This window comes from Aquarana catesbeiana, linkage group LG09 (assembly GCF_042186555.1).
Source record: "Aquarana catesbeiana isolate 2022-GZ linkage group LG09, ASM4218655v1, whole genome shotgun sequence".
Classification (NCBI taxonomy): Eukaryota; Metazoa; Chordata; class Amphibia; order Anura; family Ranidae; genus Aquarana; species Aquarana catesbeiana.
The window spans coordinates 112,185,866-112,200,451 of record NC_133332.1 but is presented as its reverse complement, the minus strand read 5'-3'; the positions used below and the strand labels follow the sequence as shown (position 1 = coordinate 112,200,451).

The 14,586-nt window shown below is 44.2% G+C and overlaps 1 pseudogene; it reads left to right on the top strand.

The window, feature by feature from the left end:
- Positions 1-13,575: 13,575 nt before the first annotated feature.
- On the top strand, positions 13,576-13,658 carry LOC141109101 (U2 spliceosomal RNA; annotated as a pseudogene).
- Positions 13,659-14,586: the final 928 nt, after the last annotated feature.

Below are 14,586 nucleotides of genomic sequence, written 5' to 3'. Positions count from 1 at the left end.
CACTGGGCCGAGACTCATGTGGAAGATTTAACAGCAGTGTACATTCCAGGCAGTCAAAACCAGATAGCAGACCACTTGAAACGGAGATTTCCCAGCCAGGGAGAATGGGCAATCGGCACTCCCTGTATTCAACCAATTTTTGCCAAATGGGGGACACCCAATGTAGAGCTTATGGCCACACCAGAGAATGTGCAAGTACCAGAATTTGCCGTGAGGTTCAGGTACCACGGGGCAATAGCCCAAGATGCCTTCTCCCCTAGTGTACCTGTTTCCTCCAATCCCATTAATCATGAGGACCTTACTGAAGATCGCAAAGGATGCAGTTCATGCCATCTTAATTGTACCCTTCTGGCCCAGGAGGCCATGCTTTCCTCTGCTCCTGCAGATGGCATCAGCCCCACCAGTACACCTTCCACTCAGGAGAGATCTGTTACAGCAGGAACAATGGATACACCCCAACCCAGAAAGACTGCGGCTGATGGCCTGGCTGTTGAATCGGCCTGACTGCATGTACAGGGCCTCTCAGAGGAAGTAATTGCTACATTACTAGGGGCAAGGAAGCCTACAACTACCACATATTCCAGGATCTGTAGTAGATTTGTGGACTTGGAATCATAATTTCTTGTGGAATTTGTGGACATCACAACATAATTTCTCCCTGTTAACTCCAGATGTCGCAAACATTTTGGAATTTCTACAAAAAGCATTAACTATAGGCTTGGCATACAACTCAATTAAAGTTCAAGTATCAGCCCTGTCCTGCTTCACCAGACACAGATGGGCTAATGAGCCTTTGATAAAGCAATTCCTCAGAGCCGCAATAAGAGTTTGGCCATCAGGGAAAAACCTCTTCCCCACTTGAGACTTGGGCATGGTCCTAAAAGTGCTGTCGCAGCCCCCATTCAGTCCGGCAGACTCATGCATACTGGGGTCTCTAACAATCAAGCTGGTCTTCTTGACGGTCATTACAACGGGCACAAGGGTATCAGAATTAGCAGCCTTATCCTGTGAAGAACCATTCTGCATTATTTATCCGGACAGAGTGATCCTGAGACCCTCTTCAGCCCTAGCCTCTAAGGTAGTGTCAAGGTTTCATGTAAACTGGAAGAACCATTCTGCATTATTTATCTGGACAGAGTGATCCTGAGACCCTCTTCAGCCCTAGCCTCTAAGGTAGTGTCAAGGTTTCATGTAAACTGGAAGGCAGTGTTACCTTACTTTACACAACCCCCAGCGCAGACAAACCAGTTGGATTTGAGACCTCTGGATATGGTCGGTTTGATATCAACATATCTTCAAAGGGCACAACAGATACGCAAATCGAATAGTTTGTTCATATTCCCTTCGTGACCCAAGAAGGGGGAGGCAGCACCATCAAGGGTCTTATCCACCTGGATCACAAGAACTATCTCCTTGGCATACAAGCAACAGGACCTTGCTCCTCCGCAAACTATATGGGCTCATTCTACAAGAGGGATGGCAGCTTCTTGGGCATCTGTGGCAAAGATCTCGGTGGAAGACATATGCAGGACTGCTAGCTGGAGTTCTTTTGCTCGGCACTACAAACTAGATGGGGTTGCCGCTAGCTTTTCGATGTTTGGAGCGGCGGTAGTGTTGACTCCTTTGACCAATTAATTAATTAAAAGTGTGGTGTAGCATGGAATTAGAAGAGTCTTTGTTGTTTCTTTCCCTCCCTATATTGGCTTTGCTATATCCCATAGAGTGCTGAAGGGAGGACGACCAGGAAAACGGAAAATTGTTATCAATACTTACAATACCGTAAATTTCCTTTCCTGGACTGTCCTCACTTCAGCACAACTTTGCTTCCCTCCCTAAGTGGCCTGTACACGAGGGGGAGGGGAGGACAGAGATTTATAATGCTGGAAGAAGATGGTCCTGAGGAACAGTTAACCATTAGGCCCCTTTCACACGGGACGGATCCGTGTTGATCCGCCCCGTGTTTATCCGCTGCTCAGCGGGGATCGCTCCTTTTTCCCCAGCTGAGCAGGCAGATGACAGGGCGGGACCCGCACACTGTGCAGGGACCGCCCTGTCAGATCTCCGCTCTCCCCTATGGGGGATCGGAGGAACACGGACCGTCTGTCCGTGTTCCTCCGATCCGCTCTGCAGACGGATAGAAAAATAGGATTTTCTTCCGTCCGCAGAATCGGACGAGAGCGGAGCCGGACAACATCGGGTGTTAGCGGATGTACATCCGCTGACACCCGCTATCCCATAGGGATGCATGTATGTCCGTATTTCATCCGAAAACGGATGGATGAAATACGGACATACTGTCCGCATGTGTGAAAGGGGCCTTAGTGTGCTGACGTGAGGATGGACCAGGACAGGAAAATTACGGTGAGTATTGATAACAATTTTCTGTTATTTCTATCCTTACTCTGTAAGCAGTTTTTGATGTCATTGATTTGATGCACTTATTCAGTCTTTGTGACAATTTGCTCTTTATATGCTGGTCTGTTGTAGGCCCTTTGTAATGTCCACGGTTTGTTACCTTTTTTGTTTCGGAATTTGATTAAAAAAAAAAATACTAACCTGCTGCTTTGACCCATCAATCTTCACCACGCTCAGTGACACATACTCTTTTCGCCAAAACAAACTATTAGTTTGTGAATTCCTTTCTTACTGCAAAGCTGTACTTATGGTGGACTCCATCATTCACTCAAAGTATGGATTTCCTATAAGAATGAATGGGGCCATGATGCGCATTCATAGTGCGAAGATGTATTTTGGGGAGGAAGGCTGAGCAGTACCATGAAGGGCTGCACAGTAAAGATTGCTAGATAGAGGCTGAAGGTATTTGTATTTGTGGGATGCATCTGGGAGAAGGGGGTGGGAGATTTTTTAAAGTGAGCCTTTAGGCTTTGCATAGTGGGGAGAAAGATTAGACCTCCTGTCAAGTTTGCTGTCTGTGTCCTCATTGGGAAGATTCACCATCCATTTTGTCCTGATGACTATAGTCACCAAAACAGAAAGTGGAGGGAAGTCCAGAAGATATCCCAAACAAAGGGTGAGGGGAAATTTTCCAATGGTAACACCTGTTCTGTGGACAGCTGTCTAAGAGGGGAATTCATCTCACATTGGGAGATTTCCTCTAACTTTCTGTTGCATCTCTGGAACACAAAGTAAAGGAAAATCTCCCCAATGAAACAAAACACGGCAAAAAAAAAAAAAAGAAGAAAACTGTCAGGGGCCTTAACCTTTCCCTACTCTAAGTCTAAAAAACACTTTAAAGGACAATTGTACAAAGTTTCAGTTATCTTTTAAAGGTGGATGGACACATTTTGCACAAAAATCAATGAGAAATCTCCTCTTGCCTTTACTCGTCACATTGTTGGGACCTACTGCAATATTTACTTGACAATACTAAGCTTTGTAGGAACGGTGAAAGTATTGCTTTCATATTTATGTAAAATCTTGGCTTTCTGCATTTAAGTGCCAGAAGAGGTCATCCTGGAACAGGGCTGGACTGGGACAAAAATTTGGCCCTGGACTTCATCATGACCGGCCAACTTTAATATTGAGTGTCCCCAACAGCGTCCCCCTTACATCAGTGTGTCCCCAACAGCATCCCCCTTACATCAGAGAGTCCCAATCAGCAGCCCCCTTCACATCAGTGTGTCCCCATCAGCAGCCCCCTTCACATCAGTGTGTCCCCATCAGCAGCCCCCTTCACATCAGAGTCCCCACCAACAGCCCCCTTCACATCAGAGTCCCCACCAGCAGTCCCCTTCACATCAGAGAGTCCCCATCAGCAGCCCCCTTCACATCAGAGAGTCCCCATCAGCAGCCCCCTTCACATCAGAGAGTCCCCATCAGCAGCCCCCTCACATCAGAGTTCCCACCAGCAGCCCCCTTCACATCAGAGTCCCCACCAGCACCCTCCTTCACATCAGAGTCCCCACCAGCACCCCCCTTCACATCAGTGTGTCCCCATCAGAAGCCCCCTTCACATCAGAGTCCCCACCAGCACCCCCCTTCACATCAGAGTCCCCATCAGCAGCCCCCTTAACATCAGAGTCCACACCAGCAGCCCCCTTCACATCAGTTTCCCCACCAACAGCCCTCTTCACATCAGTGTGTCCCCATCAGAAGCCCCCTTCACATCAGAGAGCCCCAATCAACAGCCCCCTTCCATCAGAGTGTCCTCCCTCTCCTCCCACTCCTCCACCTCCCACATGTACTCACAGTTTTGAAGGCAGCTTCTTGTTCCTCTCTCCAGTCATGTGATAACAAGTGATAAAGGGAGAGAGGAAGGAAAGTCTGCCGGCTGTCTATCTCCCCCTGCAGGCTGGAGGGAGCAGAAAGCCTAATGCTTTCAGAGGCATTTGACAGCCAATAAAGAGGTAATATGTTGCCTTTTGACCGCCTGTTTTAACCCCTTAAATGCATCCTCACTATGCTGCAACTGTATGCAATGCACACTTCCCATTCCCCTAGGGGCATACTTCAAGGGTGCCCTGACCGGAAAAAGATTGAGAAACACTGGCATAGAGGAACCGATCTCTACATTTTCCTCCTGAGCCGCTGAATGCCTGCGGGAGGGAGAGGAGAAGCAAGGGGGGAATCGAGAAATTGGATCCTTTATATGCAGCCACTCACTTGCGACCGGCCCTGTTGTTCCACCACTGGGCTCGGAGGAAAGGGCCCTGTCCAGGGGTCAGGGAGGCCCTTCATAGTTTTTTGCATCGGGGCCCTGAAGGTTCTAGATACGCCACTGCATTTATTCATATAAAAATGATAAAATTATGAGCAAAAGCTCATATTAAATACTGTACAATACTGTACCTCTGTGTTGAAAAAAAAAAAAGAAGAATCACAGTTTTAATGTAAAAAAAAAATTACACTCACAATGTTAAGGAGTCTGGAGCTCATCCATATAAAGCCGCTGTGTATATTACAGTAAAGCCGCTGGTGTACAGTATACAGCGCTATATGTGGCCAGAGGTTCGGGGGCGATGGTGGCTGCCAGTGCTTCCTGGAGAACTCAGAGACACTCGGGAACTGTTGACATCACTTCCGGGTGCTCCGAACCCAGCCCACCCCACCTAGCTGGGAGTGTCTCTGGGTGTCTCCGATGGCTTTACTGTACATATATACAGTAGCTTTACATGGATGAACACCAGACTCCTTAACATTGTGAGTGTAATTCTTTTGTTTTTACAGTAAAGCTATACAAGACAGCGCTTGTATATCAAAACAAACAAACAAAAAAAATGTTGCTCGTCTTTCAAAATGCTTGTATACCGCGTTACTCGCAAACCAAGGTATTACTGTAACTATGTGTCCTCTGACATCCGCCGCACCATGGCGGAGATCGGAGTGTCCGATCAGGTCCGCCTAAAAAACTGACAGGAGGTCCTGATCTGACAGCCCGTGTGAAAGGGGCCTAACTGGTTTGATGTTGCAGTGATTCCAGCTAAACAGTAGAGCTTTAAAGTGATTGTAAAGGTTAATTTTTTTTTTTTTTTGTAAAATAACAAACAAATCATACTTAGCTGTTTGTGCAAGGGTTTTACACAGAAAAGCCCCGATCCTCCTTTTCTGGGGTGTCCCGGCGGCACTCCTGGTTCCTCCTCCAAATCAAGTGCCCCCCACGGAGAGACGCTTTTAATAGGGGCATCCGTGCGAGTGCACTCCCGAGTGCTGCTGCTGCGTCCACTGACACAGACAGCAGGACTTGGCCCTGCCCCTGGCTCCCGTGTCACTGGATTTGATTGACAATAGTGGAAGCCAATAGCTCCTGCTGCTATCAATCTATCCAGTGAGGACCCGAGACAGTGACTGGAGCTGATGGGCTCAAGCTCATCACTGGAACGATCAGGTTCAGGTAAGAAAAAGGGGTGGTCTGGAGCGCAGGAGGTTTTTCACCTTAAGGCATAGAATGCCTTAAGGTGAAAAACTCTGAGGGTTTACAACTCCTTTAAGTGCCTATCTGGTTCAGGTATTGGATATTTAATGCTGTCCATACATCTGCCCCTGTATTGTATTTGAGACAGACTGTTTTACTTTCAACTATATTTTATAAACTTATTTTTAAATTGTTTGCTCAAAGATCCTTATTTAATAAATATTTCTGCCCATGCTTTGCCAACACAGCAAACCCATTGGGAATTAAATTCTGAGCTGCTATATCTCCAGTCCAAGGAGTTATCTATTTCAAAGAGTTAACATTCTCACTGAACTGCATTGCACAGACATATGTGCTTTTTGGCAATGAAAGGAAATCCAGCGATTTGCTGAGCTAGATGTGATTTGATACATTATTCTGGACTTCCTGAGAACTGCAGGGAATATCCTTGTGGAGCTGATAAGAAGCTCAAATAATTTGTGAGATATTTTGTTTTCTAGTGTAAGACTAGCATCCAATCCTTAGGATTTGTGTTTTTCAACCAAAAATGAGCACTCAGCATGTGTTCTTGTTGTGTGTCCAGCACTCTCTGGTGCTCTGGGCATAAAAGGTTATGTTGAAATGATGGTGTACTCCTGCACCTCCTCCTTTTTATTTCCTAGGTAGATTTTTTAAACCCTAAAACCCAGCTCTCGGATAGTAATGTCCCCGACTCCCCCTCTTTGGTCCTCTGCCTCCCTGGAACAGTCCTATCTATACTTCTTTCCCAGTTGTCTTTTGTTCTTTCTGTTCATTTGACGTGTAAGCTCACGGCAGGTATGTGGGCCCACAGTTATGGATACATTAAAAAATGATAAGTAAAATATTTCATGCAACTAATATACGTATGTAAATTTGTCCATATACAGTATCAACTGTTGGTAATTCCCTGTGCTACAGGATGGCTACTGTCAACCTGTCACCCCAACACCATAAATAGGCTTACATGAAGTAAGAATACATGCAGCTGGCTTCCTGACTTGGAATTTCGTAGAAACCGTCAACTGACATTTTGCTGTCTTTTTTAGTCTAACATTTCTTCTATAGCCTACCTATTAGGCCTCATGCACGCTGAACGTTTTTGGACGTTTTTACAGCAGCTGTTTTTGGCTTCAGACGTTTTTTTCTACAGTCAATAAACTCCCCATCGTGTTATCCTAGTGTCCATGCACACATAGGCTGTTATCAGCAGTTTTTGGCTTTGGGTGTTTCTTGGCTTTAAAAAAACCCCAAAACCAGTGGGTTCTGAAAGGAGTTTTTCAGCTGTTTTCAGCTGTAAAAACTCTCTATCGTCAAAAAACGCTGATAAACGCCAATAAACACTCAAAAACGTGGCTCACCAGCATTTTTTTACATCTTTGATCCATTGAAAAAAAAAAAAAAACAGCAAAAAAATACTAACGTGGGAAAATGCTAAAAACGTTAAGAAAAAGGCTATTGCAAAAACGTTGAAAAACTCTGAAAAACTCACTGCAAAGCTACTGCATTTTTATAATGTTATTTTAATGTCCAGTGTGCATGAAGCCTCAGAGAGCAAAAGGATTCACCAAATAAATGTGAAACTTCTCAATTTCTTAGGCCTCATACACATGGACGTTTTAAAAAATGGGCTGTAAAGCTATTACCGACGCAAGGAAAAAAAACGGCATTAAAAACGTGATTTTATCCGCGTTTTGCATTGGCGTCAATGCGCGTTTAGCCACACTAGCTTTCAGACACGTTTCTCTGCTTCTATTCAAAACCAATGGTTCCCTATGGGAGCCCATTGATTTGAATAGACGTCGCACCAGAAGTCGGATCAAGATGATGAATGCGACTTGTGTGCTGAGCATCTTGAAGGGTAACCCCAAAATGTAAAAAAAATTTTGCGTGAGGTTCCCCCCAAGACGATACCAGACAATACCAGACCCCTCGGTCTGGTATGGATTTTAAGGGGAACCCCACGCTGAAATAAATGGCGGGGGGGTCCCCCAAGATCCAAGCATGTAGCCTGGCAGGCCAGGAAAGGGGGGGAGCGAGTGCCCCCCTCCTGGACCATACCAGGCTACATGCCCTCAACATGGGCCTGTTTAACTCCTTTTTCTGGCATTTTTACAGCTCTAGCGCTGGAGCCTCAGAATGCGCTGGTCCTGTTTTTTTTTTTGGAACTTAAAAACACCAATGCCTGTTACAGCTCAAAAATGCCATGGTGTGTATGAGACCATTGAATAACATGGAGTGGCGTTTTTAAGCTACAAAAAAAGCTCAAAAACGCCACTGTAAAAACATCCGTGTGTATGAGGCCTTATACAGGTGTACAATAACAAATGGGAAGTGATATGTTTCTCATAAAACAGCATAGGTGTGCACAGCCTATTGCATTAGGGTGTGCACCACAAAGCTCAAACACACACATGCCTTTCTCTGCAGCCTCAGCTGCACTGGACAGTGAATGAATATTAAGTGCTGTGGGCTGAGAGGCTTCCTGTTCATTCACAATCACAAAGTGAAGCATAGTAAACAGTTTAGGAAGGAAGGGGCCAGTAAATGACATATTAATTAGCCCCTTTCTGCACTCTCCATCCAAAGACAATAAGCGCAGCAGCCAGGGGGGAGAGGGGAGGAAAGGAGGGAAGCCGGCAGTACTGCAAAGGGGAGGGGGCACAACATGGGGGGAAGCCAGAGCAGTAGGGAGAATTGGCACCGTACAGCATGATTAGACGCCTGGCACGCCTATGTAAAACACATGTAGCACTGACCCCCCGAAGGAGCTGCTGATATTTGATTGGGCCTGTACTCTGCTAACTTTACCCCCTGTAATTTGCTCAACCCGCTTGACACAGCTGTGGTGTAGTGTTGGTGTGAAGCTTTAAATCAATATAAAATATGTTTGTTTCTTTCAGTATGGTGTGAAGCTTAACACTTAAGGACACTCCCACAATATACAATACACAATGATGTACCTTTTATCAGTTCCTGGGTATCCGTAGCTGCACCTGCAGGAGAATTAACAACACCTCCACACATTGTATTTAACCAGAATGTAATTTTACTGATACTGGTATGAACAGTAATTACAATGGCTGCACTGCCACACAAAGGTAACGTGACAATGCGCTGAACTTTCACAACTTATTAAGATATAAAGATTTCTTAGATAATCCCCTGCAGGTGCGTCTCCAAGTGGGACTAGTGCTCAGAATGAACAATGCCTTTACACTCGGCACCTTCCCACTTCCAGCATGCTGTACTAAACACAGTAATGCAAAGTTATAAACAACGCACAATACAATTGCTAATGAGCTCCTCCTGCTTTATAATGCAGTCCTTGTCACTATGACAGAACACAAGGCCTTACAATGAAAGATGTAGTCTTTGATCTTCTGTCTTCTGCTAGCTATTATACTGCAGTGATTGTAATCCAAGGGTTTAACAAGCAAAGCAATTGTGTAGAATAATAAGTGAAACCGTTCTTGCTGTATAGCACACTTGTAACTGCCTCCAGTACAGTTGTCTCTGAACCACACAGTATCAATCCTCAGTGAAGTATAGGCTTGAGGCCTGCTTGAACTCGGTCTACTTGAATGAGACCCCTCTGCGGAACTGCAGGTCTCAGCAACACTGTAGTATGATGTCTAAGTGTGTAAAGTGCGTTAAAGAACATTGGGCGGCAGTCCTCTCACCACACCAGGCCTGGAAAGTTGGAAACCTGCTGTCAGTCAGTACTGTCACACCATTCCGTTCCACAAGATGACCGGGACCCTCAGATGGCTCCGTCAGGCATCTCTGGATCTTTCCCGATCCGATCACACTGTCCCTCAAACACTCAAGTGTAAAACAGAGTCGTTGATCGTTCCGCTCCACGCGATACAGGCCGCTCTCTCTAGAACATCTCCTTCAGATCCCTGTAGGCAGGCCACGCGTTCCCCAAAGAGAAAGAAAATGGCCATGCTGGGCCTTTTATATTCCACCCAGCATGCTGTTCAGCGACTCTGTGTTTCTGGGTAGGTGAGAGGGCATTCTGGGTAGGTAAGTCCTTTTTCAAAGTAAATAATTAAGTCACTTCCTATATGGGTTCCATGTGAAAGATTAACAAGTCTATTTATAAGTACACCAGTAGAGGGAGCCAAATACTAATTTATAACATTGTCCATTGTTTAACATTACATGGCATTAGAAGGCAAAAATACCAGCGCTACACACATATAACATGATTATAGTGATTCCTTAACTGTGGGTATATCTACATGATATACTGCAAGTGGTGTTTTCCTGACAGCTCCATGTCATGCCCCTTCCATACCCCCACCTGCAGGACCTAACACATAATTTTGATTTCCTCTCCCAGGCCAGCATTCACCTCATAGAACCAAGCAGCTCCCTTTACCTGTCTGCAATAAACTTGTGGCCGTCCACCTGTTGCATTTTGATCCCCTGCTAAATGCATGGCTGATCCCAAGGGTGAAATCATGGCTGTGCAGTTGTTTTATGTAGTGCATTTGTATTTGTTTCTGTGATACATGTTGCATCTTACTTCATTCAGTGATGTTTCTCTAGATTGAATGGATCTCCGTATGGCAGCTTGGATGCTTTTTGAGTTCTGAGCTTGGGGTGGAATTAAGGCACCTGCCTTGCATCCATACACACCTTTATTTCTCATTATCGTAAAGATCTGTCATTCTTGACAACTGTTAATTTTGGCAAAACGGTTATCTCTTTAGCCGGAGGCCATAACTAACCCTATTTGGTTTCCACATTATCCCACTCTGGTTAGCTAGTTAATTCCCAGTGGTAGGTTGACATGGAGCTATCAGTAAAACAGAACATTTTATATCAAATACTTACTGCAATTTTCCTTTCCTAATGTGCTCCATGTCAGCAAAATTCCCACCCAGGTGCGGAAATCTAGCTACGTAACACCTGCCTGGGAGAGGGAGTCAAATTTAAGAGTTCTGCAGGTCCTGCAGGTGGGGGTATTGGTGGGACATACCCAGTGGTAGGCTGACATGGAGCATGTCAGGAAAAGAAAATTGCGGTAAGTATTTGATATTCAATTTCCCATTTTTCCCATGTTTAATCATTCACAGGGCCTATGAAATCCATCAGAAGCATATCTTTATTGGGTAAACATTTTAAGGTATTATTGCATATCTCTCACTTTTCTGTAATGAAAAAGTGGGACAACTATTAGCACAACGTATGTAGGCAAAGGACACACCCCATCTCCAAACCCTCAGTTATGTGTACCACAAATATGCAAACAATTGGTTAAAGCCACAAGTACCTTTTCCATCACTCTGTTTACTTTATGCTGGCTTTAAAAAATAGCAAATGTAATAATTTAGTGGTTGGATGAAAAGTCTAGTAAATGATAACACTTTTGTTAAATATCTAAATAGTAGATGTAGAGTTCCATACATTAGACCAAAAAAGAGGGACAACTAAAGAGGAAAGAGAGACAGAGGGATTTGGTTCCAAAAGGGGGAACCTATGAAATGAGGGACAGTTACAAGCTATTTATTAACTGTTCACATAAGCTAAAGCTATCAGTAGCACAGGAAGTGTATTGTTTTTAATACAACAGTCCCATAGACTTGCATTGGAAAAAAAAGTTGTAAAATGCAACCTTTTTATGGCACTGAAAAGCAGCAAGCAGGGTTTGTGCATAAATTGTCAAATATTTCTACAAGTACATTTATAAATATATATCATACTTATGAGCAAGATGCAGAAAATATTTACACATATGGAAACAATTATTTTAATTAAAGTGATTGTAAAGCATTTTTTGTTTCATTTAAAATAAAAAAGATGTTATACTTACCTGCTCAACGGGGTCCCTTACTTCATGTGCACCCTCACCAAGCCATGTGCTAAAGGGGGCACCCATGCGGGAGCGCTACCGAGCCGGCCTGTGTGTGTCCAAAGGCACACACAGTGCTGGTATGCCACTCCCTCCCTCACAGGAATTTGACTGACATCAGTGGGCACCTATGGCTCCTGCCTTTGTCTCCTGTGAGACCACAAAGGGTAAGGAATGGTGTTGCAGTTGGGAAAGCGCTGGATCAGTAAAATAGCCTGGTGAGTGTTTAGGGACAAGTGGCGGGGATTAGGCTTTTTTTTTTCCTTGATATATAGGATGCATTAGGTAGAAAATGTTTAGACTTTAGAATAACTTTAAGCTCATCTCTTTTACACATTTATTAAAAAAAAAAGAAAAAAAAATACTTTCCATTTAAAGAGAAGTTTCTAAAGATTCTCTCAACAGATACAAAGAAAAAAAATAATGTAATACGTTATTTAAAATGGTTTACAAGTTTACCACATTGTAGCAAGAAAACAAATTAGATTGTGTGCGACTATTATGTAAACTATTATGTTATTATATTTTTACAGGAACATTCCCTTGCAAGAATAAATCGAAACAAAAAAAATTGCTGCAACTAGACTAAAAAAAGTGCAGTAAAAATTGTCTCCAGAAAGGGATGTGCATTTACAAGATTTTTGCACTTGGCATAGAGATTACAACAATTACAGTCTGTGTCTACATGTATATAATGGTCCATTAAAGTGACTCTTTTATGTGCTTTTTGAGGCACAGCCTTAACTTACACATGGGATTGTAGATGGACTAGTCGATATATAGATGGACATTTGGTGTGAGCCTGAGCTTTCCCTATTCCAGGCTTTGAAAAAAATAAAGCAAAGCTCTACAACACTTCCCAAGTAGCTCAGTGAATGCTATGGATAAAACACTCACTGTGTACATAGGATATTCTCTGAATATTATTTCTAAATCTTATACAAAAGATGGCAACCACCCCAATTTGCAACTAACCTTTGCAGTAATGTGCACATGGAAAGGCAACGCACATAATAAACAGAGAAAAGTACCTGGTTCCTAAGGTAGCCTATTCCATATGCTATTGAAGATACCTAGAAGCATAATGATGTTTTAGCCACTACTGCTGACATTGTGGAGATGAAGCAAGAGCTATGACATTGCACAATGCGCCCAGCTAGCATGAACAGGGGATTCTGTGGAGCGCTATGAAAGTGCGCTGGACCCCAGCACCAAGGGTAAAGAGTAGGCCTTCAGTGAGTTTTATGGTTAAAGGATAAGTTCACAGATTTAAAACAAAATAATAAATGTACATTTTTTGCAGATAAAAAGTGCATTTATTTACTCTTTTCTAAGGAGCTTGTAGAGCATTGCACCTGCAATCAGCAGATCACGGGTGGAATGCCAGGCTCCTGCAAACTCTCAAGATAGCTGTCTGCCTGTACCTCCGATATGGGCAAGCAGTTACATGAGAGCAGGGAGATCAATGAACTACGAGAGCGCTCACCAGCACCCTCATGATTCATTGAGATTCACTTGTAGTCTATTAATTCACAGAAAACTATAAATGAATGAGGAGGCCATGTGGGCGGAGCCCCGCAGAGCCAGGCTGTTTTCATATTGTGACAAAGGGTGCAGGGAGAGGATCCCCCGCCCGCCTCACAGGGAGGAGGGGTGCATGCTCAACATGTTACATCCTAAATACGGGTGTAACATGTTCACATCCCAGACAGCCTAATCAGCTGCAGGCTGGTGATTCCCTCCACATGCAGCTCATTGGCCCAGCAATACAGCTAACTCTTATGCTCGTCCGTATGGACTACATGTCCCAAGATGCCTTGTTATCGCTTCTCGGCTTTTTGGCTAAGATCAAGTGTAGTATCTGCTTGCTTGTATCTTGGTTAAAAGGTGCCCGGGGTACCCGGCGGTCGGCCTTGGGGGGAGCGTCCCTTTTCGGAGGGCCCCCCCTTGTTGCTATTGGCCTTAGGCTTAGTCCCTGGGCAACGAGGAGCGATCGCCCTTCTTAAGGCATTTGGAGTCAGCGTTTGGGGCCCCTTCGGGGGTACCCTTAGTCGGAGGAAGAGGCGAGGTACCGTTTGGTGCCAAGATGGCAGTTCGTGGAATGCGGGATTCGATACGGTTCCTGGTGAAGCCGGAATTTAAAGCGGAAATCAACTTAAGGACGATCGTGGTGGATGTCTTGGTGGAGTTTCTTGGCCTAAGGGTAAGAGATATTGTTTGTCTACAGAATTTTCCTCAGTAGAGGTTATAGGACGTAACTTTTCTTTCTGTTGAGATGTGCTGGAATGTCTATGAGAAGATGAGGAATACGGATAACGAGTTATTGCACAAAATTGACATTATACCCTTGTTTATGCAAGAAGAAAAAGCATTAGTAGTACATATGTACAACCCCTTTGCAGATGTGAACTTGGTTAGGGCGTTTTTGAACAATTACTGTGAGGATTTGCAGGGCAGTGATAAGGTCCTTAAAAAAATTAGATTTGGTCTGGAAAATACAGATTCTATGGGAAATTATAGTCTGATCCTGACTGTGTTGGTGGAGTGAAGAGGCCCCCGGCGGTTTTCAATATTGGGGGTGAGAGGGGGTTCCTTTTTTACCCTGGACAACCTGTTTACTGCAAGAATTGCTGCGTTTATGGACATGCAAGTGGGGACTGTGATCGTAGGATCAAGTGCAGGTTTTGCGGTAATGAAGATCACCCTTCCAAAGAATGCAAACAAACAAGGATGTGTGACATTTGTAAGAAATCAGGTCACCTTGCGAGACAATGTGAAGAGTATTTTTCGACTAAGAGAGAATCTGAGTTCCATGATGTATTAGCAAGGACTC